General features: G+C 40.7%; 1 protein-coding gene and 1 non-coding gene across 3 annotated transcripts in view; both read right to left on the reverse strand.

Annotated features, from left to right (window-relative positions):
* Positions 1-25,584, reverse strand: part of ADAMTSL1 (ADAMTS like 1) — an 825,746-nt gene that overhangs the window by 738,801 nt on the left and 61,361 nt on the right. The gene's annotated exons all lie outside the window — the stretch shown is intronic.
* Positions 23,081-23,155, reverse strand: TRNAV-AAC (transfer RNA valine (anticodon AAC)). Its single transcript has one exon. It is a non-coding gene; the product is annotated as a tRNA-Val (tRNA).

Here is a 25,584-nt window from a genome sequence, read left to right on the forward strand (position 1 = left end):
AAGGAAGGAGAACCAGAAGGAGAGAGAGGAGGCTGGGGAAGGAAGACCGGGAATCAACTTCTACCTACCCAAGAAGACAGGCACCAAATCATGTGTGGTAGTCCAGAACCAAAACGGTCAAATAGCAGGTGCTCAAAAAACATTTTCAGAGTAAATATTTATAGAGGAGACAATTCTGGTTCATGTTCTCAATGGAAATAACTTAGCATAGATATATAAATCATGCTCTGTGTATAATTCAGTTATAAAGGTTGCTGGTTTTTTTAAAAATTGCTTTTGCTTTATGGTATCCCTTGGCAAAAGGGCGCTTGTTTCTCCATAATATATTTGAAATTCACAAGCCTTGTAAGACACCCATAAAAATCAGATTTAACCCACTATTCAGCCTTCATCACACAAACACTCTTCATCAAATAAAAATAGCGTTATGTTTCATTGATGCTACAATCTGGAGGAAGTGGTAAAAGAATTTACAATCCCTGCCCTCCTTGTTGGCTAGGGGGTAGGATCCTGAGGCAGCAGGGGCAAAGGTGGTGTGTGGTACCTTCCTCTATTAAAGCATCAGTGCTCAGTAATAGGACTGCTCAGAGAGGAAAACAAGACAGAAGCTCTTGCCTTCTCTTGGATCTAAGCACCACAGCCCTCACAGCCAGCTGCTCAGAGATCTAAGACTTCCCTAAGGACGCTCAGAGGCAGAGGTAGTGCTCAAATCCAAATTCAACCTGAGATTCTTTCCTTCTAGTTTCTGGTGGTCTTTCCCTGCGGGACCACAGAGAAGGTGCTGAACCAACCCTAGCTCTCCACGGTGGTAATCAGTGCAGGATGCAGGGTTCAGAACCATCCCAGACTCTCTGAAATATTAAGATGAGAACAAAATGAGACAAGAGCGAGTACTGTGACTCCTAGTGGCCACAGAGAATCCTCTTCTCTTTAACCCCACCCCTGCACCATGCCTTTTATCACCACTTTTATGGAGCTGTAGGTCTAAGCCAATGATCATTCGTTATGAACATTCTTCAGAAACATCCCTGATGGCCACCTCTGACCTGTTCATTAACTACCAAGCCAGTTCCTGATTGCAGTTTGTCAGAAATGTTTATTATCTTCTTCTTCTGAAGAGACAGGGAAGATTAAGAATGTTCCAGCCTTCACATGAGGCTCCACATCTGTAAGAAGCTTAAAATAGTAATATAAATGGTACAATAATTTCCTGGCACAGTTCAACTGACAATTAACGAGAAGACCCCAGATAGATTAAGAGATACTCATCTTCTTTTAAATAGTGTCATCTGAGAAGTTATATAACTAAATAACTTTCTATCTATAATAAACGGTTATTAGAGCTGGCTAATAATTGTTTTCTAATGACATTGGAAGTTTATGCTTTACACTATGGAACCATGACAACAATCACTTATTTTGTAAAGAAGGGATTTAAGCATAGATAGTTCAGATCTAACCACAAATTTAGGCTCTGAAGCTGCCACAATTAGTAAAGTTAATGGCATTTTTCAAATGAAAATAAAAATTAATCTCAAGACAGACAAAAGTTACAGGAGGCTCCACAGGGAAAAACAGAGTTATATGAGCATTAGCTTGTTCCGTTAAGGTGTTTCCCCTGTTTAAATAAGCGATTTCCTGTGAACCACATGTCAAATATCACTACTACACAGAATTTTCAAATGAGGTGTTAAGATAAAAATTCACTGTGAGCAAAGGAACTCTTGCCAGAAGAGCTAAGATTGTATATTTCAGATTTCAGAAAGCTGTGACAATGTTAATCAAACCTGCAGTCCGGATTTAAGAGTCTGCTTCTCAAACTTTGGTGTGTACAGGAATCACCAGTCAAAGCCCAGCTTGCTGGACCAGCCCCAGGGATCCTGACTCATTACACCTTGATGGGTACTATTTGTGTTTTTACTAAGCTCCCCGGTGATGGGGGCCCTACCAGTATACAGCCCCCCTTTTGGGCGCACCTATCTTCTGACCAGTAGGCATTCTGAGATGAAAGGCAGGGTTAAAGTTATACTGCCAAGAGCATCTGCATCTTTGTCCTTGATACCATCAGAGCTCTGAAATGGTCAAAGTGACAGTGCTGATACGCTTCACAGTCTCTGATGCCTTGCTCACTCTTTCACCAGTAGCTGAGAGCAAGCAAACCAAAATGATGTCTCAGGAGCAGCAGTAGGGTGGATCTACATTTCAGGAGGTCCGTTCAGTGTCAGTCAACACTTCCTCCAAGGAACCCAGGAAAACATGCTGACAACTGACAGATGTCTTTAATAAAACACAGAAGTCAGACAGAAACAGCCTCCCAATAGCTGAACGTCATATATCCCCTTATTCCATATCCCAAGAACTTACCGCCCCCACCCCCCTTAACTCCTTTAGAAGAAAGGGAAGTTAAGTAAAGCTGTGTAACTACATATTGAGTTGTGTCTACAAACTCTTGGTCTCCTGGTGGCATTTTGTACCAAACAAACAAACAAACAGAAAATGCAAATAAAAAGTGAGGTTTAGTAAATTCTTCAAATTGAAGTTATCACCTTGCAGTTTATTTTAGCCCTGGAACCAAAGAGAATACATGTGTCCCTGGCATGTTAACACCTGATGAACTAACTAAATTAGTTATGCGTGATGATGCCATTGGAAATCCTTAGTGAGAACTTCGTGATTCAACCTCACTTTTAAAAGGTGTTCGTTGGAGGCTGTATGTTTGGGGAGGGAGGGTGTGGCAGTAGTAGGCAGGAGATAGGAGGGAACTCATTGTACCTGCCTCTCAATTTGGCTGTGAATCTATAACTGCTCTAGGAAATAAGCCTATTAATAAAAACTTTTAAAGCTATTAGTTTAAACACAAAAGTGACTAATGTGACTTCTTTTTCTTGGCAAATCATGACTTTAAAACAACCCTCCTTTGCATGTGCCAAAAAGTTACTTAAATTAGGAGTTTGAAATCCGTATCTTACTCATAATGTGTACAATGTTATAAACATTAATAATGTGGTGGAACTCAGGTAGAGGACATTGTTTTAAGCTTACTTACTCTCATGTTCTCCCTAAATTTTGGTGGCTTGAGGATAAAGACTGTTTCAGTAGCCCCCAGTTTTCAGCAGAATGCTAGCCTGGACTTTCAGTAAGTACTGCTCGAAAAAAAAGTGCCATTTAAAAAATATATACTTGTACCCAGCACCACTTGGCAACAGAATAAGTACCCAGAAGGCAACATCCCTGCTTTTCAAGATGTTCACAGTGAATGTATCTGTGCATGTGGGTGACCACATCCCCACACACACACCAGCAAAGGGACTCTGAATGCTTATCTGCCCTCATCACTCATTTAACAAATGTACATTCTCATCTACTTTACTTCAATCTCTTAATGATCTTTGTTATTCCAAGTGCAGACTCTGCAGCTAGATTGCCTGGGTTCAAACCTGAGCTCCACCTGTCATCAGTGGTATGGCAATGGACAGCTTTCTAGACCTCAGTGTCTCCTATAAAACGTGGGTAAGAATGGTACCTCTCTGTATTGATGATGTATTGATATGTGACAAATTATTCCCAAATTTAGGAGTTAAAAACAACAAACATGTATTATCTCACAATTTCTTTTTGTTATCACTCAAGTTGCAACTAACACAGACGCTAGCTCATGGTCTCAAGAGAGACCAAGCTGTTGGCTTGGGCTCCCTGAAGGCTGGCTTGGGGGAGAGAAAATCTGCTTCCAGACTCACAAGGCTGTTAGCAGCCTTCAAGCCTTTGATACAAGGCTCCTTCACAATAGCTGGCTTTCCCCACAGCAAGAGATGCAAAAGACAAAGTAAGAGCAGAGCACCCAGGATAAAAGCCATTTTTTTTTATAAGTTGGAAATGACATCCCATCACTTATGCAATATTCTGTTTGTTACAAATGAGTCACTAAATCCTGTTCACTCTCAAGGGCATAAATGCCAATCACAGTGCTCCCTGGGATCCCTGACGATTCACATCCCTTGCACATGGAAAATCCACCCACCCGTTCCCACAGCTCCCAAAAGTTTCATCCAATGACAGTATCAACTCAAACCCAGGATCTTTCTATCTCAGTCCAGGCCAGGTACAGACAATTCTCCTCAGGTGTGGTTCCTGAGTACATCTCTCCAAATGGAGACTCTAGACTTGCGAAACTAAAGTAGAAATTTCTCCTCCCCACATATGCCCAAAACACAGCGGTGAGACCAGCGTAGGATAATCATATGCGTTCCTGTTCAATTGGGGATAAAGGGGAGGTAGAAAGAAGTCTGTGGTCCACAGGGATTCCAAATCGAGCCAGGAAAACGTCGAGAGCTCTTCGACTCAGTCTCAAGGCCTGAAAATAATTCTCCAGTCTCTGCTATATCCTGCGGGCTTTTGGCTCTACTCTACCTTTTACTAATGAAAGGTAGCACGTGTTTGCAGCTGAAAAGCTCTCCCAGCCTGCTTCCTGCCAGTAGAATTCTGAGGGTCCAAAGGCGTTTCCTCATTCTGCCTTCTGTTCCCCTCAGTTCAAGCTTTCATGTTCCTGTGTATGTAACTGTTAGGGGACCTTGGTCGGTCTCCTGTGAATGCACTTGAGTTCATTCCATTAGACACACCTACAGATCTCTTCCAAATTGATCCCTCTCCACCTTGGGCTATTCTGGAGATGGCTGAGACACAGCAGCCTCAAACCTCCCGGAGGCCCTATTGTTTAACTGAGAGGAGGTGTGAAGTTCACTCTTAATTTCTTTAAAGAGCCTTCGTGTGGCTGAAGAGTATATACTGAGGCACAGCTTTTTATCTTTCCGAGGCCTTAACAAAGTTTACAGTCATATCCCCAGCTTCATCTTTAGATTATGTTTTGCTGATAGTGCTCTGTGTTTGCTCTTTGCTTAGAAGCCATTTCTTAATGTTAGCATCATGTTCCATTTATAGAGACTGGGAATTTTCAAAACCATCAAATCCCTGCTCCTTTTTGTTCCTTCCTCAATGACTATCTCTCCTCTTAGTTTACTGCTATCAAGAAGAAGAAATGAGGCAGCATCTGCAATATCCTGCTTGTAAATCAGCCAGTTCACTAGCCCCATTTTCCATCTTCCACATCGCTGCAGGCCACAGTGTTGCTAAACTTTCTGTCACTAAGTAACAAAAACCCTACTTCCTCTGGTATTCACTTTCTTGCAATTTCTCACCCTTGGTGTCCTCAAAGCCTCAAATTCTATGAACAAAGTCTTCAAAGTACTTTAAGCTTTCATTAACATCCTCCTAAAAATTGTATATGCCTCAGAGCTTCTGCCCACCAACTGGTTCCAGAACCACTCCCACATTTTACATATTTGTTATGACAATACTCTGCCTTCCAGGTACCGGAATCTGTATTTAACTATTGATACCTACCAACCTACCCCCAAACTTAGTGGTTTTAATCAACAAACCTTAGTTATCTCAGTTTCTGAGGGTAAGGAATCTGAATGCAACTTAGCTAGCTTCCTTTGTCTCAAGGTCTCATATAAGGTCTCAGTCAAGTTGTTGGCTGGGGCTGCGGTCTCACCTGAAGGCTTGGGTGGGGTGGGGGTGGGGAATCTGCTTCCTGGTTCACACAGAGGGTTAACTGGCTGGCTTCAGTGTCTTATTACATGAGCATCTCTACATGGCATCTGGCTTCTCCCTTAGGGATCAGAGAGAGGAGAGGAGGGGGAGAAGAGGGAGAGGAGGAAGATAAAGAAGGGGAAGACAGGGAGGGGGAAAGGAATGGAGGGAGGAAGGGAAATGAGAAAAGGGAGTGGGTGAGGGCACAAGAGCCAGAGAGAGAACCCAAGAAGGAAATCACAGTCTTTAATATTCTAATCTCAGTAATATCCCGTCATCATATCCCATATATTCTATACCCCATGCCATTTTCCATTAGAAGGAAATCACTACTTACTAGACGAGAGTCCCTACGTAGTCTGCACTTAAGGAGAAAGGATCACACAAGGGCACGAGGGCCAGATGTAGGGATTACTGGGGACATTCTTAAAGGCTGCCTATCACTTGATCTCACAGAGCCTTTATGAAGATTAACTGAGTTAAAACATGAAGAATGCTTAATACACTATATAGTAACTGCTATCTAAGTGGGCTTCTATTCATACTATTACTATTATTAAGAAGATCACTTTAAGCAGGACACAGCAAACTCACTCTGTAAAGAACCAGGTAGTCAACATTCTAGACACTGCAGGCCACATACAGTCTCTGCTGCATATTCTTCTTTGTGTGTGTAGGTTTTTTTTCCCCACAATGCTTTAAAAATACTAAACCCATTCTTAGCTCCAGAGCTGTGCAAAAAGAGGTCACAGGCTGTGTTTAGCCCATGGTCCATACTTTGCTGATTCCTGATATTAAGACACAATTTTGAGGGCAGCAAAGAGATTGGAATTCTTCATATTATAAAGCACACCATTACCTGTGCACTGATCTGATAGGTATGATGCCATTTATCAAAGGGGCATCACTTTACATGCCAAGAAAACAGCCTGTTCCTGTAAGGAATGTCACGACTGTTCTTTGCCAATACAGATTTAATGCAGGCAAGTAAGAAACAGAACCACATAAACTAAGTTGGAAATTGGGAAGTTGGATATAATAACCTAAGTTGAAACCTAAGCAGTACACAGGGTCGGGGGTTCAGTTATGCAATTTATTAGACTCGAGACAAAATCCAATCATCATTTCATGGTCAGTTATAAAGACAAGACGTCCAACAAAAATGCTTGCAACCCACAACATTAGACCTGCATGTGGCTTTGGTGTCAAATCCAAGAAAAAAATTAGAGGGTCCACAGAGAGGACTCCGTGAGTTGTGGGGGAACTGAACTCTCGACGGTCTATCGTGTAAGGGCTAAATGTGATTTTTCCATCTAGTTCCTCTAATTGGAGGGATTATAAAATAAACTGTCAGGACTGAAATTGAGCAGGTATTAAAAGCAGGATCTACGGAAGTGGGCTATTCCCCCTGCTGGCTTTCAGAACAGAGAGACACATTAAAAAACAAAACAAAACAAAACAAAACAGAAGAAGAAGAAGAAGAATACTTGCAGTTTCTACCTATTATTCAAAACAAATATGGGGCTTTTTTAAACAATCACCACTTTTTATCTTGTAGAGCTTTTAACTTTGCAAAGAGCACATTACAAGGTATTGGGCCTGAATATTATTTGTAAACTATAACTTGCTATAATAGAAATGGAAAACAGATTTGATCTTTTGTGCCAAATCTGACCTATTGGTGGTCACTACATAGGTTACAGTGTTGAAAGAGTTTCTGAGTCCATGCCTGTGCTTAATTAGAAAAAGAGGAGAAAAAGTAACATGACCCATTAGTAAGATCTTCCAGGCATAGGACCTGAGAGGGTAGAATAAGAGAACTCATACTAGATACCTGCCATCCAACCAGTATGCAAATATGCGGTGTTATTATCTCCTCCAATGTATTCATATTTAATTCCCAGGGGGAAAAAAGGTATCATTTCATTCACAAATTCTATGACAAAGTCAGTTTCCACAATTTGAGTAGACCAATTTTAAACCTGACATACAGTACTGATAAACTCAGAGACCACATTCTGTTGGCCCTCCACCAATTTGAAGTTAAATTAAACATGATTACAAACACAACTCATCAGGTTTTTTTTTTTTTTTACATGGCACCTTTATGGGACATGGGATAACCATCTCAGGGATGCTTTAAACATACAACCAAGCCTTTTACTTCTAGAATAGTTTTTTCCCAGAATTTTTATTCCATTCCTTAGTTATTTACTATGTGTTTAGAGTTGGGGAAAAGGTCAGGAGTGGGAAGGAAGAAATAGAAAAATACTGTATACGTCATATTCTCTTCATTCATGTATCTTGCAAATGCCATTGGGGGAAATTATTTACCCAGTGGACCCTTTGTTCCATGACTCTGTAAGTCTCATGAATATAACAGAGTTTACACTATGCCAGACAATACTAGGTAGACCATCATCTTGCAGACAGAAGACTTATACGGGAAACCATGACAAGCATCCCCTGTATCTGCTGACATTGAAAGTAGGGGCTCATCAAAGCAAAAGGTCAGGACAATAAGACCTTTCTTCCCAGTTCACCTAAGGCCCTGCTACCTGAGTGCTGGGTACTCTGGTGTTCACAGGGACATGAGTCTTGAATTCAATGGTTATTAATTCCATTTCTATTTCTACTAGAAAGATGAAGCAGCCATCAGAATGAATAGATTGTCACTGTACCTCCTCTGACTCTCCCTCTTACATCTACCTGAGACCAGGAAAATCCCTGCCTATTTAAATCCTTGAAGAATCCATTATATCTATCAGATATAATGTTTACCTGGCATATAAGGCTATGCTGACAGGATTGGATCTGTCATAGTAGCTAAAGAAAAAAAAGCTAATCATTCAGTCACCATACTTTTTAAAGAGATTGTGAGGTTATTATGGTCCACAAAATAGCTTAATTAGCGGCTGGTAATAGTTCTCACTTCTGACCACCCATCAGAATCTGTTGAGGAACTTTTGGAAAATACTGAGGCCCAGGTCCTCCCTCATCCCGATATTCCAATTTGACTGGTCTGAAGAGGGACCCAGGCATTTCTATTTTTTGAAGTTCTAGGTGTTTGTGCTGAGTAGCCTGGGACAAGAAACACTGGTCCTGCCCTGTAGGACGACTCCCAGAGTCAGGCAGCCCTTGCTTCTTATCCTGCTCCACTACTTAATAAGCATAGGATGAGGGGAATATTAAACTTTTTGAGATCGTTTCATCAACCAGAAAATGGGAATACCAGCATCTGGCTAATTCACAGTGAAGCTCACAACAAGAATACACGTCAAGTGAGTGACACAGTCCTTGAGCTCCTGGCAGTTTGTAATAAATGGTGCTAAATAAATTATGCTCTGGGATCAAAATGCCTCCATGGTTAATCTCCAAGCTTTGGGTGACCCCAAGACAGTGGCAGGAATAGAGGAAAAGAAGGAACGGAAGCTAAAAATGTAATTCAATTTCCATCAGCATCTGAAATGAGGTGATCGTGTCAGTTTCCCACTTTCCTCTAGGAGCTTTCTCAGGCTGTTTATCATCCTTTGGTCCCATCCCTCCCAGCAAAGGTAGAGGCTATGACCCAGACACACCTGGGTTCCAGCCCTGACTGCTCAGCTCATGGGCATGTGTACCAGAGCAGGCTGCTTCTTTTCTCCCCGTCACAGCTCCTGAATTCTATAAAACGGGAACATTAATACCTGCCCCATGCGGAGGCTGTAAAGATTAAATTCACATTTCAGTATACTTTCTGCAGTGCAGTAAACCTTCAATGAATACTCCCTCTGTCACCGCTGTTATTTCCATGACCACCTACGGGCTGTTCCTGATATCCAGACTCTAGACTAATTTTATCATGATTTTTCTTGATGCTCACTGTACTTGAGTTTTGTTCATTAAAAATGTGAACAGAAAAAGGAAGGTCCTACAGAATGATAGATTTTCCACAAGCTCCATGCACTCCTCAAAATGACGCTGAAACTCAGAGAAGATGGTTCTGATGTATTCGGGTGCATAAGCCAACGTCATTCTGGATGATTCAGACCCAAGTTGTCATCAGCCTCCACCGCCTTGGCCTCCCTGCTATTCCTCTGCAAGCAATTCCCACTGATCCAACATGATCCTCTGGCATTAACAAGTTTGCTTTGAAACCCACAGTTGAAACGATTTTGCACACAGAGATGGCTCAGTGACGATCTCAGCCTGCACTTTTCTGGGCCTTTCACAGGTACCCGACCTGCATAAAACTGGTGAGCTTTGACTGCATCAGGTATAAGTGCTTAGTGCATCCACTTTCACTAGGCTATTTTAATATTTTATAGCAGGAATAATTCTAGGCTTTAAGTTCTCTCACCTGAGGATTTAAATAGATCCCTTTTACCCCTTTAGGACATGCTGTGAGTGAACGAGAATCACTGTTATGCTTAGATTTCCTAAAGAACCAAGGCTTCCATTCCCAAATTATGCTTTGCTGTGATTGTAAATCCATTCCGTGGGGTTACTGAAACAGTACTGAGTTTTCACAAGGTGTTGGATTTCATGTTCTCTGTGTGATTTACCAGCACTGCCCCTTGCAATGGAGCACTGGTCCCACTGAGATGTGGACCCTTGAAGTGATTGTCAGGTGGAGGTACACAGCCCCAGATGTTGGGGTTGGGGAGAGGCAACAGCATAAATAGGATGTGAAAAAGTGTATGTAATGAACCTCTTCACTTTCAGAATACAGTCTTCAGTGCAGTTTTACCAAATGTGCTTGACTATATCCTTGACCGATTATAATCCGTGGAAGATGGTATAAGCAAACTTTCTAGGGGTGTGAGTTTCCAATACTTAAAGAACACACTCCTCCTGTAATTTCTCTATTTTCCCATAATCACAGGCTGATGAAAAGTGACCTTTCAAACCTTGGCTTCCAATTCTTAACCATTTGGTATGTGGAGAACATTATCTGTTGGGTCCTAACTAGCAGCATCTCAGTCACCCTGTGCTCAAGTGACAAGAAAAGAGAAGTTCCTCCACTAGAAATGAGGACTATGCTTTGTATAGCTACAAGTAAATGCTTCCAACTCTTCTATTTAGAATAACAGACGTACGGAATTTTGTCACGGGAAGTGTTATGGACTGAATGTTTGTGACCCCCAAAGTTCCTATGTTGAAATCTTAACTTCCAATGTAATGATATTAGGAGGCGAGTCTTTAGCCTTTAGGAGGCGATTAGGACATGAGGGTGGAGCCCTCACGGATGGGATTAGCACCCTTATAAAGGAGACTCCAGAGAGCTCCCTCAGCCCTTTCACAATTTTGTGACATCAAAAACGGACTGAAAAATTGATTTTTTTTACCTAGGAATGTCCTCATTTAAGGTTTTAGGGTCCCTTTGATTTTTGTTTGGCTGGTTAGTTGATTTCTGAATTGGCTCGCCTTCATTTTAAAATCTACAAAAACTATGTTTGCTCTGAAATTTTAGTGAAAGACTCAAGGTAAGACTGTATACACTCCCATGTCTCATGATGTAAACATATAAAACTATCAGTTTTGTTCAGCCATATGCTCTGATAAACACATAGTTTTAAAATCTAGATTCCTTCAGACCACTGAGAAAGCATCTGATATGGAGTCAGAAGACCTGGGCTGGAATCAAAGTTCTGTCAATCATTCATTGAGAGTCCAAGGCCAGGTACTTCTGAGGTTGAATTCCCCGAAAGGAAACCATCCCTCTTTACTTCACTGTCTTGGTCAAAGTTTGAAATGGTACAATATATGTGAAAGTGCTGTGCAAGCTACATATAAAATGTTGCACATGCACAACTGTTATCATGATTAGCAATCACTACTTTGTTAGAATCACTAACTCTGGTCATTCAATAAGTACAATGGCAGATGCTGAGGGGATAGGATGAATGGATCATGAAATAAAGCCCTTAAGACACTTAGAATCTAAAGGTAATGAAGCCAGAAAACAGAAAAATCACAAAATCATATGTGCTGAAATGATACGTGCTATGTGAATAAATGGTGGTGGTGGTAAGGAATTATTTTAAATTAAGATAACAATCCTGGAATCCAAGTCCTAACTACAAAGGTATCTTTCTACAAATGCCATTTCTGAGTAAAATTTATGTGATGCATAGGAAGTGTCCTGTCTTTTTTTTTTTTTGTCCTTTCTTTCCAGGCACAGAAAATACAAGATGAAGCAAGAAAAATGAAGCCACCACTTCAGATGCTAGAGAGGATCCAAATATTTCAGAGGTCTCTCAATATCATTTTCCCTCCTAACACCCACCAATAACATTTGTAAAGATTCTAGGTTTGGGTCTTCTGCCACCTGTCTCAGCATCCCCCACGAAACCACAGATATTCTCTTTCCCCATGCTTCTAAATGCCTTTGTTGGAAAGCAACATTCGCGAGTGAGACTTGGGCTCGAGGATAAGCTCCACCCAGGGAAATGGGGCAAAGTAAGGTGGACTCCACTGAAATGGGCTGGCCTCAGTGCTGCTTCCAGACCTACAGCTAATGCTTCATAAAAGAGAGTTTAGTGACTCGGTTTGCTGATTGCTTGCCTAGAGGCCATGCCCTAAGCATGTTGCTGGTTCCAAGTTCTCCAGATGTTCTTGATCCTGTTTGGAATGCACATGCCAGAAAGCCTGGAAAGCAGCAGCCTTTTCATAAAAGCAGTTCTGACTTGGTGGTCAGATGGGAGCCATCTGTTAGAAGGCACCTCCCTCCTTCCTAGCCACAAGGGCCCGCAGGTTAGAGTTCTTGGGGAGACCCTTCCAATGGCGGGGTTCTCTCTGACAAGCCAAGGCAAGCTTTTGTGACTGAGATCCCACACAGAGCACCTGCAACGTTCGGACCCTTGCCAGGGCAAACTTGTTTCTTTCTCTAGAAAGGAACCTCCTTACCCTGACAGCTAAAGACCCCAGTGGGTATTTTGGATTTCTCAGTGCTAACACTGGAGACATTTTCTTAAGAATGGCCCCTTTGTCTTAGAGGGAACACTCTGCCAAAGCTACATACCTAACTCTCTCTTCAGTTGCTGCCCCACCCTTGTAATTCTAGGCTCCTTTCTCCAGATGACTCATGTGTTGTGTTGTGTCATGGAAAATACACTGGGCTAGAAGTCAAGAGTCTGGCTTTTGTGTTTCACTTGTGTGAGCTTGGGCAAGTCACAGAATCCCCTGTGGCCTCAGGTTTCCCATCTGTAAAATGAAAGAGGTAGGCTCAGTAATCTGACCGCTCCGTTGAGCTTGAAAACACTGAATTTTAGATGTCCTGTCATATCTGTCTGTTCCCTATCTGACAGCTTCAGCTAGGTCCTGGACTCTGGCATGCTCAAGGCCCATCTAGGAGAAGCGTCAAGAGAGGGAGAAGGCAGATTTCCAGAGCCAGTGACCTCATCTAGACCTGTCTTCTCTAACCATGAGAATCTAAGTTCCAACAAGATTGAGGGGTGGGGGGAGCAGCTACCTGCCATCCACCATCTCTCTCTCATGGCCACGAGAGCAACCTCCTTCACGCCTTTCAGGGGGCAAATATTCGACCACCGGGTGTAAGTGTTGTCTGCCTGTCCCACTCCCTGGCTCAGTAAGAGTTTAAGTTGTTGAACTGTTTTCTGTTAAAATCCTTAGATAAAATCTGACTGAGATGATGATCACATTATGACAACAATTCAAGCAACAGTTTAGCTATTATTTTTCATAAATATTAGCTCTCAAATTACCTTCAACTTAATTTCACAGTTGGCAAAGATCTTTTCTGACTTATGTCAGTTTTGTCCCCAAATCAAGCATCAGTTCTAGGCTAGCTATAAAGTCCTGAGAACTCTTCAGCACTTTCATGTCGTTGCGTGAATAATTTTTTCTCATTATTCTTATACTTTTTTTTTTTTTTACCACTCATAAGGTACCTGGACACTGTGTCATAACATTTTTTAGTTTTCATTCCACACATGCTTTATGTCTTTGAGAAACTGACTAAAGAAATTATAAAATACTCGAAACGAACGTGGTACACCAGAGTAACTATGTATCAAGACATAATGATCACATAAAATTCACGAGCAAAATTAATTGTGCATTATATGTACGACATACAAAGTTGAAAGTATTTGGGTCCATTGCAAAGCAGTGTTTGGACTGGGTAATCATATAAAGGACGCCCTGAGGTCTAGGATTACACTGACCAAATGGAACAAATCTGGGCCTGGGAGTCCCACTTGGCTAAGCAAGCCCTCCACCGACTCTGCTGGGGTTGCGCGCATTTCCTGGGTTGAGAAAACAGACAAGCAGTACTGCAGACACGGGTTTCCTCTTCCCCCGTGTCCCCTGGAACTGACACCTATCCCCCAGCAGATGTTAAGTTTTGGCTCCAGCACCTAGTTGCTGAGTTCACTATTCATCTCTCCCAGTTGTGGCTCTGAAGGAAACCAGTACAGGTTCTTACAATCTGAGTAGAATATTTTGTAGAATGAGACTACTTGTTGTTTAATCCTTTATTTGCCTGTGTTTCTTTTCCATAAAATGATTTTCCCTGGTGTTTAATGTCCTAAAAACAATCTCTCCAGATTTTGAAGGGTCTTATGTAATATATATGTAAATAATTTTACGTGTGTGTGTGTAGTCAGAAGACTTTCTTTCTGCTTACATGCTATGATCCCCCTTTTTTCTGGCAGTTTTTCTACCGAAGGCTCAGAGCTAATCCCTAAAGCTTATACTTTAAGTATCTGCCTTAGCAATTGTGTTAATTCTCAGAGTTGCTTGAGCTTCATCTGAGAAACTTGGCAAATTGTGGAACAGAATTTGAAAAACAGACCAGTGTACAGTGATGGGTGTTCTCAACTGCCCCCTCGGGTAATTCAACCACACACAATATCAACTGTGGAATAAGAAAGAGAATCATTCTTCCTTTGAGTTTAAATTTTCCATACAATTGATACATAGGTTAGACGTTTCTTTTGAAGATTGTAAAGATAAGAGCAAAGAATGTTTATATTTTCTCTTCCTAGATTCTCTTTTCTAAATGTTCAGTGAAGTAAAATAATGTATTTAAAGAAAGTTGACATGTTTGTACGGAGTACTTGTGTCTGCAAGGCTGAATTCTAAGAATAAGCACATCTGTTTGGTGGCCATTTGCTTTATGGTCATAAGGGCCATTAAGCTAGAATATTTTACTTTAACTCAATTTTACACGCTGTTGCTCAACCCCATTTCTGATGCCATTAGCTTCAGTGGCTAGTTATATTCTTAGCCACTTAGAAACCTAAAATTCATTCTCTTAATTGTTTTCATCAAATAAAATCAACAGACTTAGAGTTGGATCATTTTGTTTCATTAAAGCAATAGTGTGAAAAACAGAGAAAAGGAATTTCTCAGATCCATAATAATGCTAAGTTTTCGCTGTAAAGAATCTCTTGTACTTAATTCATTCGAAATGGTAATCAAGTGCTTATCAATTGATTCTGCCAGGCACCACGCAAAGTATTCGGAGTACAGCAGCCTCAAGACAGAGATGGGTAAATGAGCAATTACAATGCAGTGTGTTAAGATTTAGGTGTGACAGACCAGACAAAGGAGTGATAAGCCAGCTTTGTGGGGTGCAAATAAAGAAGCCTTCTGGAGGGGGTGGTGGAAAAACTGAGTTGTAAAGAAGGAGGGAAGAGGAAGATGAAGGGAAAAGGAAGATGAAGGGAAGAGGAAGAGAACTCTGAGCATTAGTGCAAAGTGGAGGGGGAGGAGGAAGGGAGAGAGGAATGAATGAGGGAATCGCACAGGTGAATTCATCTGGTGACAAAGTCAAGGTCACAAATGACTAATTGAATGACATCTGGACTGGACATCTATACGGGAGAGTAAACAGCAAGAGACATGAAGCTTGTGACAGTCATTAGTGCTGCTCACTGATATCCAGTCCCCTTCTCTCTTCCTCTGGACACAACAGAGGATTATCTCCCGGGCTCTCTCGTGATTGGATGAAGCCATGCAACTAGTTATGGCCATGAGATGTGAGCAAAAGTGTCACTTCCAGGCCAGAGCACCTAACTGTTGAGGTGGGACCTGCCAGAGATCTTGTTTCCTCTGGCGGAAACACTAGCAACATTCAAAGTGAAGATGCTCAGGTAGCTGGGGTCCCTGAGTGGACAACCATGAGCAAATCTGCACTGCTGAATGCAATTGTTCTTGGAGCCTGAGTGATCTGTATTGCATTAAACTTTTGAGAGTTGGGGTTGCTGACAGCATGGAATTGACGTAACCAAAATAAAGTGTGTCCTGCCTCATTCAAGATGAGTGTCAGATAAGAGCAGTATTGTGTAGAGCCTCCCAGCCTTGCTGGGGAATTCGTATCTTACACTGAGAGCATTGGGACTCCTTTAAAGGGATATAAGGAAGGTTTAGTCCGATTTGCATGTCAATATTGATCCCTCTGACTGCAGAGTCTAGAATAGACTGGAAGGGACAACATGAAAATCTCAAATGCCCGGACAGCAAAGACTTACTTAACCATTTCATCCATTAGCTAAGCATCTCTTCTAGAGCTATTTTCTAAGTGTTGAGACAGTAGTAACTTGTCTCAGAAAAGCTGTAAAACTCTTATAGAGACATCTAAAACTATTTTAAATACATGTTAAAGTCTCATGCATAACATAACCTCAGTATCTTATGATGAAGTGAAATTACCAATCCAGTTTTACCGTATCTTCTTAATCTTTCTGATGAGAGCTAAACATCCTTCTTTGAATGTTAAGCTACAGAATGAGGGAACTAATTTCTTTGAAATGTGATTACTTTCGATTCTGTGTAAGATGGTTTGAGGCCAAATTTTTATGGCAAGAACAAGTAAACTGAGCCAGCATACTTCATAGTTTTCCTTCATTAGCAATTTTTCCAAGCTTCACGGAATTTAATAAAAGAAGTCCCATGTAAATCAAGTCTATTCTCTGAGGGGAAATTTTTTCTTTTAATTCTCTTAGACCTAAGTACAGATGAGTGTGTCAACATTCAAACATCGGAACATTTAGCTTAATTAAACTCGTCTCTGGTTCCCCCTTCACTTCTATGAATACGTTTAAGGCTTCAGTACCATAATCCTCCCCGATGCCAGAGCTCCCTATGCAGTGGTTACACAGGCTAACAATGTAAATCATAGACTTAGACTTATCTGATTCACCTGTCTCATTGTACAAATAAGCTGACTGCAGTGGCAAATTATACTGGATATATCTTCAGGAAATCTGGAAAAGGAAAATGTCTTGGTCTTTCTACATTTACTCCGAGATTACACTAATATAACCATCTGGTTTTACTTTTTTACTACAGATCAGGTTAATGGATTTGGTATATGACACCTGGAAAGACAGAATTCTAAACTAATAATTGAAAACATGAAACTTCAAAATTCTAAATTATTCAATATATATAAACAAACAGTAAGCCATTTTTTTTTTCTGGTCCAATTCATGGCTGGTCATCACAGAGATAGCTCAAGAGCAGCATTTTTCAAAACTAGGTTCCATGAAACACCTGTGTCCTATAAGGTGTTACAGTGATTTTCAGGGAAAAAGGATCAGATGAGTGGCAGGAACATGCCTTAAACGATGTGAAAGACTCCATTTTTAGTGTTAATTCTGATCTCCTTCTCAAAAAAAGTGCCTGGCAACATTAATCTTAAGCTCACAGCTCCAAAAACTTAGCATTTAAAAAAGCTTTATTAAATATTTGAAAATGAGGAATTTTTCTCTGTTCTTAATTTCTTTTTTCTATCACTTAAAGAAATAGTCAGATTTTTTTTCCCTTAAATCCAAATGTATAGGAGCACATGACCATGGCCTGTTACAGAAAATCTACACAAATGTTCTAATGATTCAACAGTAAACCAAAGCAAATTAAGTAGTCTTCATTTCTGTTCAAGAGAAATAAGTTATCTCCCATTCACTTAGTGCTTAAGTCCTAAATGAGTTAGTCATAACATTGTCATCACAATATAAGCACACAGCTGAGAAAATAGTTCACACAGTCACAGAATTTGCTTCTGGCCATTAGAACATGCATAATGTGAGAGCTGGAAGGAGCTTTACATCAGTCCAAGTTCCTTGCCTGAAAGATGAGGAAACTGAGACCAAATAGCGCTATCGGATAAATGGAAGGTCTTTTTTTAATACACAGCAGTAACTTGGTTTTACATTTGCATTTGTCCAATTTTTTTTATTATTTATTGATATACCAAACACCTTCTGAGTTTCAGGCTTAACTGAGTTCAGTTAAGCACAGAAAATCCAAAGATGAACACAAAACATTCCCACCTCAGGGGCTCATGAATCAGTGGTGTGTGGGAACCAGCTGCTACCAGCTCAGAAGGGCCGATGGTTAAAGTCTCAGGAATTTGTGAGCCACTTATTAAACAGTCATTATTGAAAATTAAATTATGTAAACTTACAGTTCAATAAATTACATGGAAATTAAAGATAACATGTGTTTAAAACACAGCACTTCCTAATCATCTCACTACGTTTCTATGCTGTTGAGGTTATTCACATCTGCTTTAAGTGCATACTGGAAAATCTAGATCATGGAGCCCTCTGGTCCTCCCCTTCTCAATTCTACCCTCAGTGATATCACATTGGTAGCTTGACATCAGGAGAGCATTTACACAATAGAATTTGGCAAATGCTACAAATTCGTGACATTTTTCCCTAAGAGATGGTTTTTCAACATTTACCAACCCACCACAGCATTTAACTAATCTATAATAAGTAATATATAGTTATTAATATGCATAGTAACTAATACATAGTTACATAATATGTAACTAATATAGAGTATATACTTTACTGTAGTATGGACTTGGCAGTAGGACTAGGAATTTACATATACGTGATCTCAAATACTCTTCCAAATACGTCTGTGAGACAGACTTCATGACTCATAAAAGAAAGAACTGGGCAAAACTATAATGCAAAAAAGTCCTATGGTCACAGGATGGCCAGAGCAGGAAGCAATGAATTCTGCATGGCAGCTAGAGAATACAAGAAGAGGAGGTTTGATCCGGATTTAGTAAATTCACCTAAGGATACTGAAAATCCAAAAGCTCAAGACCATTTGGCTTCCAGTATATTTCTGTCCTTGTGCTCCTTATATCCCAAATACCTGTTACTCATTTGTTAAGTGACTATGAAACCTTTTCACTAAGAAGACTGGCATTATTTTAAGGCTAAGACCTATTTGGGTTATAATTTAAACAGCCATCTGTGTGCAACAGGTTATTTTTCCCTTGAAACCAAGGGAGATAGAGTGGGAAATACAGCAGCTAAGGGACCAGAATGGCTGAAGCTGGGCTCTAGATAGGGGTGGCACCAAGCCGTGAGTCCTTGACCAAGTCACTGATTCTCATCATCTTTTTTCTTCATCTACAAAATGAAAGCAAACTCCTAATTTACCCCTCCCCCACCCTTTCAACTATAGTAACCATAAATCTGTTACAAAATAGATAAACAACAAAGTCCTACTGTATAGCACAGGGAACTACATTCAACATCTTATAACCTATAATAAAAAGAATATGAAAAAGAGTATGTATGTTTAACTGAATCACTATGCTGTACACCAGAAACTAACACAACATTGTAAATCAACTAAATGTCAATTAAAAAAAAAAAAAGCAAGCAAAGTCTGCTGTACTGAAGGTGAAGCATGATAACGTAGGTAACGCTGGCTCACAATGGGTACTCAAGGGATGCTGCTTCCCACCCTCTGGCTCCCTCCTGCAGCCAAGGTCTACCTTTCCTGCCAGTTCCTCCAGACAGCTGCGCAGCCTCTGGGGTGTTCTCCAGGTCTAGCCTCTGTGTCTTCCAGGCATGCTTGTCTTTGCCTGACTATCTCTTCCCCTTCAAGTGTCAGTTAAGTGTCTCATCGCCCAAGAAGCTGTCCATGATACACTATTAAACTTAGGTGCTCTTGCTCTTTGCCTGATTATAGCATAACCTTCCATCTGAACACACATTAAACTTCACTGTCATCACTTACTTGTCTGTATGCTCCTGAGGTCAGAAACTATGCTTATCTTACTTGCCATTATATATGAAGGGCCCAGCTGAGGGCTTAGCACATAGTAGGTTATTTAAATTTTTTGCTAGGGTAAATGAATGACCTTATCAGATCTTTTTTAGACAGTTGGTACATTTGGTACCTCTCTTCACTTATTTAGCACACAGGTTTCTATGTAATGGTCCTACTTCAATCGATGCTTTTGTAAGCCCTGTTGTCTCAGTGATCCTTCTAACAAATGATACTAGTTTCCCACATTTTTCAAGAAAATATAAGCCCAAAGTTCTTATCCTTAGTTATATCATGTAATCCATCAGAGGTACCATTCTATAGCCCCTATGAGATGGATGAACATCAAAATTCCCTATTAGTGATACAGGCGATGTCAAAGAATCCTAGGTTTCCAGGTGAGTAAATCTGGCTTTATATTAGCATCTATCCTATGGGTTTGAGATAAGAGTAGATTAGAAATCTTTTATGTGGCACACTGTGCTGTTTACCTTTGTGCATCCTTCCGCTCCCCTTGGCTTGGGGCGGGTCCCATGCTCTCCTCTCTCCATCATTTAGTGCCTGTATCTGCTCTGCGTTTTGGGGGTTCACACCCATGTGTGAGGCTGGCAGAGGCTATCTGTGTGAGTCCCTTTACCACTTAGAGAAGAAGCTTCCATTCTGTACCCCATGGAAGCAACCAAAGGTCTAAAGCACAGCCCCTTCTCTCCCTGCAGATGGCACCCCTCTTCCTTTCACTCCGCTCCTTCTAGTCCTTCCATCACATTCCCTGTTTAACATTTCTGATCCTTAGTTTTCATCCCCCTCCAAATCCTTCCCATATTATAAAATCACTTCATTTGTATATAAAAGCCTTTTGTTCGTAATTGAAATAAAACATTTCCTCAGCAGTTGAACTAAAAGTGTCCTTCTTTAAAGCATTAGTGAACTCAAGGGTCCCTGATGAACCCTTTCTCTGGTATATTAGTGATTACATTAACACTCATTAAAAGTAATATTTTCTTTTTAGGTGTCCAAATATTGACATTCTGCAGCCTAATTGTTTTAAAATACTATTGGAATTCTTCTTTCCATCTTTAATGTTTGACTCTTTAAGGCCATGAAGTGGGAACACATTTTGAAAGTAAAACTTAAGTGTATGCTTTTTACATAAATTTTCTTTCATATGGTAAAGCTGGATTGCACAGAGGGCCCACTCTGTCTCCTAATCCTGTTATGAATGTGATGGAAGAACAAGGGTAGTTTGAAATATTCTGGATGTTGATGCTTATGTACATCTGTCTGCCACACTGCGGGACATCAAAGAAAGGTCATGATGTTATTATATAATGTTTGGAACTGAGATTCCCATCAGATCTGCTACAAGAGCAGGAACAGGGTCAGGCTTTTATCATCAAGCATCCATACCACCATCCATATGGTAAGCCTTTGGGTGTTTCCAAAGTGCCACATCAGATGGCAATAAAACAACTGGCCATGCTGATGAGAAAGAAATGCAGATATGTAGGTCGAGTGTGCACAGATGTGCAGCAACTCTGGAGTTGGACAGGACAGATTTCTTTCATGACATTCACAGAAATGAATACAATACTTGTACACTATGGGATATACCTGCACGCACTACGGGATCCCTCTCTCTCTCTCAAGTATTTGCAGCCTCCCTCACGGGCTTGTAGAACAGCACCCCCGTGAATCAAACTTCTATTTATCTTCGTGCTTCTACACATACAGACTGTCAGTACCTGGAGCGTAAGCAGCAGGTCACAAAGCCTGGACAAAGTCTGGCTGGCTAGACCCAAGGATGAGCCTGGAAGCTAATGGTCAAGATAAATTCACAGAGTATGTGATGTCAAGCAATTCAGAGTATGAATGAATAGGTACTCAAGGTCGGCAGTAGGTCACATATTGCTGTGTAATGCCAAGTGGATAGAATGTGGCGACACGAGAAATCTGGGTTTTAGTCCAGCTCTGCCATTTGCTAGTTATCTGGCTCTGGATAAGTCACTTAACTCTTCTGCACTTTGAGGCTCTCTCTTTCAAAATAGAGATAACGATACATACTGAAGAGCACTGTTTTGGATCTTGAATAAAAATTAAAATACTAGTAATAGTTAACATTTATACAATCCTCGCTGAGAGTTTTATATGAATTAATTGATTTAATTGTCACAGTAATCCTATAAGGTAGATAATATTATCATTCCCAAGGTCACACAGCTGATAAGTGGCACAGCCAGGACTCACAGCTCCAGAGTCTACAGGTCTAGTCTTAAACAAGATATAATGTATATTATAAAGTAACTCATTCATATTATGTTCATATATACTTATGATAATTAATAATAACAATAATAATAGAATACCATTAGAAAGTACTTACTAGGTGTCAAGGACAACACTTACTGTTTCAATTTTGCCACAACCCACTGAGGTGGGTTCTTTAATGTACCTATTCTACAAACAGGAAACTGAGGCTCAGAGTAGTTAAGTAACGTTCCAAAGATCACCCAGCTATGTGAACCCAGGTCTTCTTTTAACTCCAAAGTATGTCTAGTCTCCTATCGAGACTGTCCATAAAAGCCTCCCTCAATATCTTCATCCTCTGATTCCCACAGATTACCATATACCAACACCTATTCTTACGACCTAATCTCCATTATCAGAGGATAAGTCATTTCTTCTATTAGAGGCCAACACTCTTTCCTGTTTCGCTGATCTTTAAGTATCACTCCCCTCTGTATCTCCAGTCTTTTCCTAAATTCCTTTCTTCCTTTTTTGACTTCATCTTTTTAATGTATAGAAGTACAGCCTTCACTCCACAAACCCGTTCAGCTGTCTGTCAATCTTTGCTCCTTGTCACCTAGACCCCACTACACAGTAGCCTCTACTTCCTGTCAACCTCCCTATGCCCCATTCACTCCTCCATCAGGGCCATCTGGTTTCCCCCCTGCCCCGCTCTACTCAAACTGCTCTTTTCTGGCCTGCCACTGGCTTTCTTCCCACCAAAACCAATGGGCATTTTCCACTCCCCATCCTACTGGCCTCTCTACTGTGCTCCTCAATGACTTTAATGGTGCCCAGACCCTCTGCCTCCAATCTCCACTCCCTCAAATCCTTTCTCCACACCATCACTGCAGTTCTTTTTACATACATGTTGTTTCTTATCACCCTGCCTCTCTTCCTGCAAGTCCCTCTTTAGGGAAGGCCCTTCCCACCCCTGTACCATTCCATCTACCACAGATAATTTCTTCTTCAATTCTAATTCCAGATGAGGTGTGTGTGTGGTTTTTTTCCTGGAAATGTCCTCAGAATTATCCCATCCTTAAATTAGGAGTAGCTTCTCAGTGCCTCTGTATTAGTAACTTTCTATATATTCTTAAAAACATTTCTTTCTATTTATTTAAAAAATTTCTTTTAGGAGAAAGTAATAAGGTTTGTTTGTCTATTTATTTATTTATAATGGAGGTACTGGGGGTTGAACCCAGGACCTCATGCATGTTAGGCATGCCCTCTACCACTGAGCTATACCCTCTCCCCTTGTATTTTCTTAAAATTACCTCTTCCTGAATTAGACTCCTCACTGACTATAATTGCCTCAAGGATAGATACTGTCTTATCTTGGACAGTTCCAGTCTCTTATCAATTCCTTGTGACAAGACAGTGTGATTGGACCAAACAATTCATATGTTTTGGCATATGAATTCATCTTTGAATAGAGATGATTTCTTCCTTATATCTCATGATATGTGTGCAATATCTTTTTATCTTCAAACTCATCATTAAAAATTCACATTCAATTCTACCAGTTTTATCATATGACTTTCCTTTTAGTAAATGTTAGTTTTCCTTTATTCATCTTTCTGTCCTGATGGCCAGCAAGGTAGGTGCCTGATTATTGTAGGCTAGAATGGCTAACCACTGTTCTTGCCTCACTGGTACCCATCCTCTTCTCCTGGCAATACCATCTTGAAGCTAGCCCTCCCCCACTGGATGCAGTCTTAGTGAGTCTGTCAGTCCTGGTTTCCTTTCCTTCTCAGGTCTAGGGATGGGTTTGAGTCCCAGGCCAGTCACTCACTTCCTGGAATTTAAAATTTGAGAACAGTGATCAAGAGGCTGAGGATGGTTAAAGCTGATTCATCCCAGAAGAGATTTTTCTTTAGTCTGTGTCACCTGGATTCTTCTGAACTGCTCTGGCCTATGTCATCTCCAAAACCAGATCCTTAAACTTTTCCACTCACTTTATGGGTCATCTCATTCTTTCTTGGTTCAAGGTAACCAAAGTCTCTTTCTATTGCTTACAAACAACCAGCACTAAGAGATACACAGGGATTCAACAAATGTTCACTGAATGAACAATGATGAATGAATATGTGAATCAAAGAGATGTTTCTCCCAAGTTAAAAAAGGCCTATCAATTCCTAGAAGCATTAAGACTTGGAAGGAAGTACATACACTAGAAAGAAAGATATGAACGTAGGAAGACTCTAGGGGCAGCAAGAAAGAGGATCTAAATTGGGGATGACAAAGAAACTGGTCTCAGAGGAGAGGCGCCCTTCCCGTTCCCTTCCCCTTCCTCTGGGTCTGGTCCAGAGACAGAGAGGTCAAGATAAAGAAAAAGAGCAGGTGAGGATGGTCAGGCTGGATGCCGTTGATTTTCACTAGAGGAGGAGACAATTCCCTGAGGGAAGGGATATAAGGAGTGTTTAGGAGACAGGAAAACTGTCTGAAATGGTTGTCTAGGGAGGACACTGAGAAATCAAAGATGCTGAGGATGGCTGGGCAGCTTGAAGACTAATATCAATATATCATGATATTAAAACATCAGCGGTAAATCTTTCCCACTGCAACTATAACAAAGCTCTACAATGGCTAACAAAAATCTTAGTAATAACTAAGAAAAGGATTCTTTGATGCAAGTAAAGCTATTCTGTTAGTATATTTTTTAGGGAGGTTTCACAAACTGCAGGTAACCTATTAGATCCTACAGAAACAAAGTTTCACTGTGGCCTCTGCTACAGCAGACTTTATCAGTTCTAGTCTCTGGTCCCAACAGAGTGAAGAGACAATAGGATGTAATCATAATTCATATTGTAGACAGCTGCAAAAATACTATAAAAGGACCACTTCTCCTAGTTAATGTTATGCATACACTATGTATATTTTCTTTGTGCTCCCTATTACAATTATGTGTTCAAATCTAGTTCTTTTATCATTTTCTTCTTTTTAGGAGTATTCAATGTTGCTATTTTTTTTTTCATCATACAGAATAAAGATGCAATGCAAGGAACAAAAAAGAGGCAGAATGTTTTCCCCAAAGAGAGGGTTTTTCAGATGTGCTCTGTAATTTGTCATCCAGAGGAAAGAGTGTATCATCACCGCTTTAGAAAAATAAATGAATTACATCGACTTGATGCACAGCAGGCTCACAGATTTCACGGGGCCTTTGTCTTGAGCATATGCTTGCTCTCTGTTGTCTCCTTGCAGATTATTCTAGGCATCCAGGAGATAAAACAGGCAGGAAAGCAGCAGACTTCACAGTAAATAGCTTGACAGGTCACCTCACTTGTAAGACACCAAGTCAGAAACCCATCTCCCCGACAGGAAATTAAATACTTATAAAGAACCCACCAACTCAGGCCACAGGACAACTTCCTAAGACTTTGCCTCTCATTCCCACTTCCTTTTCCAAATCATTTTCCCCCCAGATGACCTGGTAACATCAGATGATTATTAAAAGAAAAAATGTTGAGCTAAACATGCCAATGTTCCTGAAACCCTCACAGTAGAAGATACTTCCTTCTCTTCTCTCTTTCCAGAAAAGCCTCTCAATTAACATAGCTTTATCTGTGAGTCTATTACCACTCCAACACTTCCCTGGGTATCATGGACCAGAAGCCTGGGGTGACAAGCCACCTGCCTTTCTTGAACCCTTCAGCTGAGTGCCTAGCTTTGCCCCCCAAACCC

The sequence above is a fragment of the Camelus bactrianus genome, chromosome 4, assembly GCF_048773025.1.
Source record: "Camelus bactrianus isolate YW-2024 breed Bactrian camel chromosome 4, ASM4877302v1, whole genome shotgun sequence".
In the NCBI taxonomy this organism is placed as follows: Eukaryota; Metazoa; Chordata; class Mammalia; order Artiodactyla; family Camelidae; genus Camelus; species Camelus bactrianus.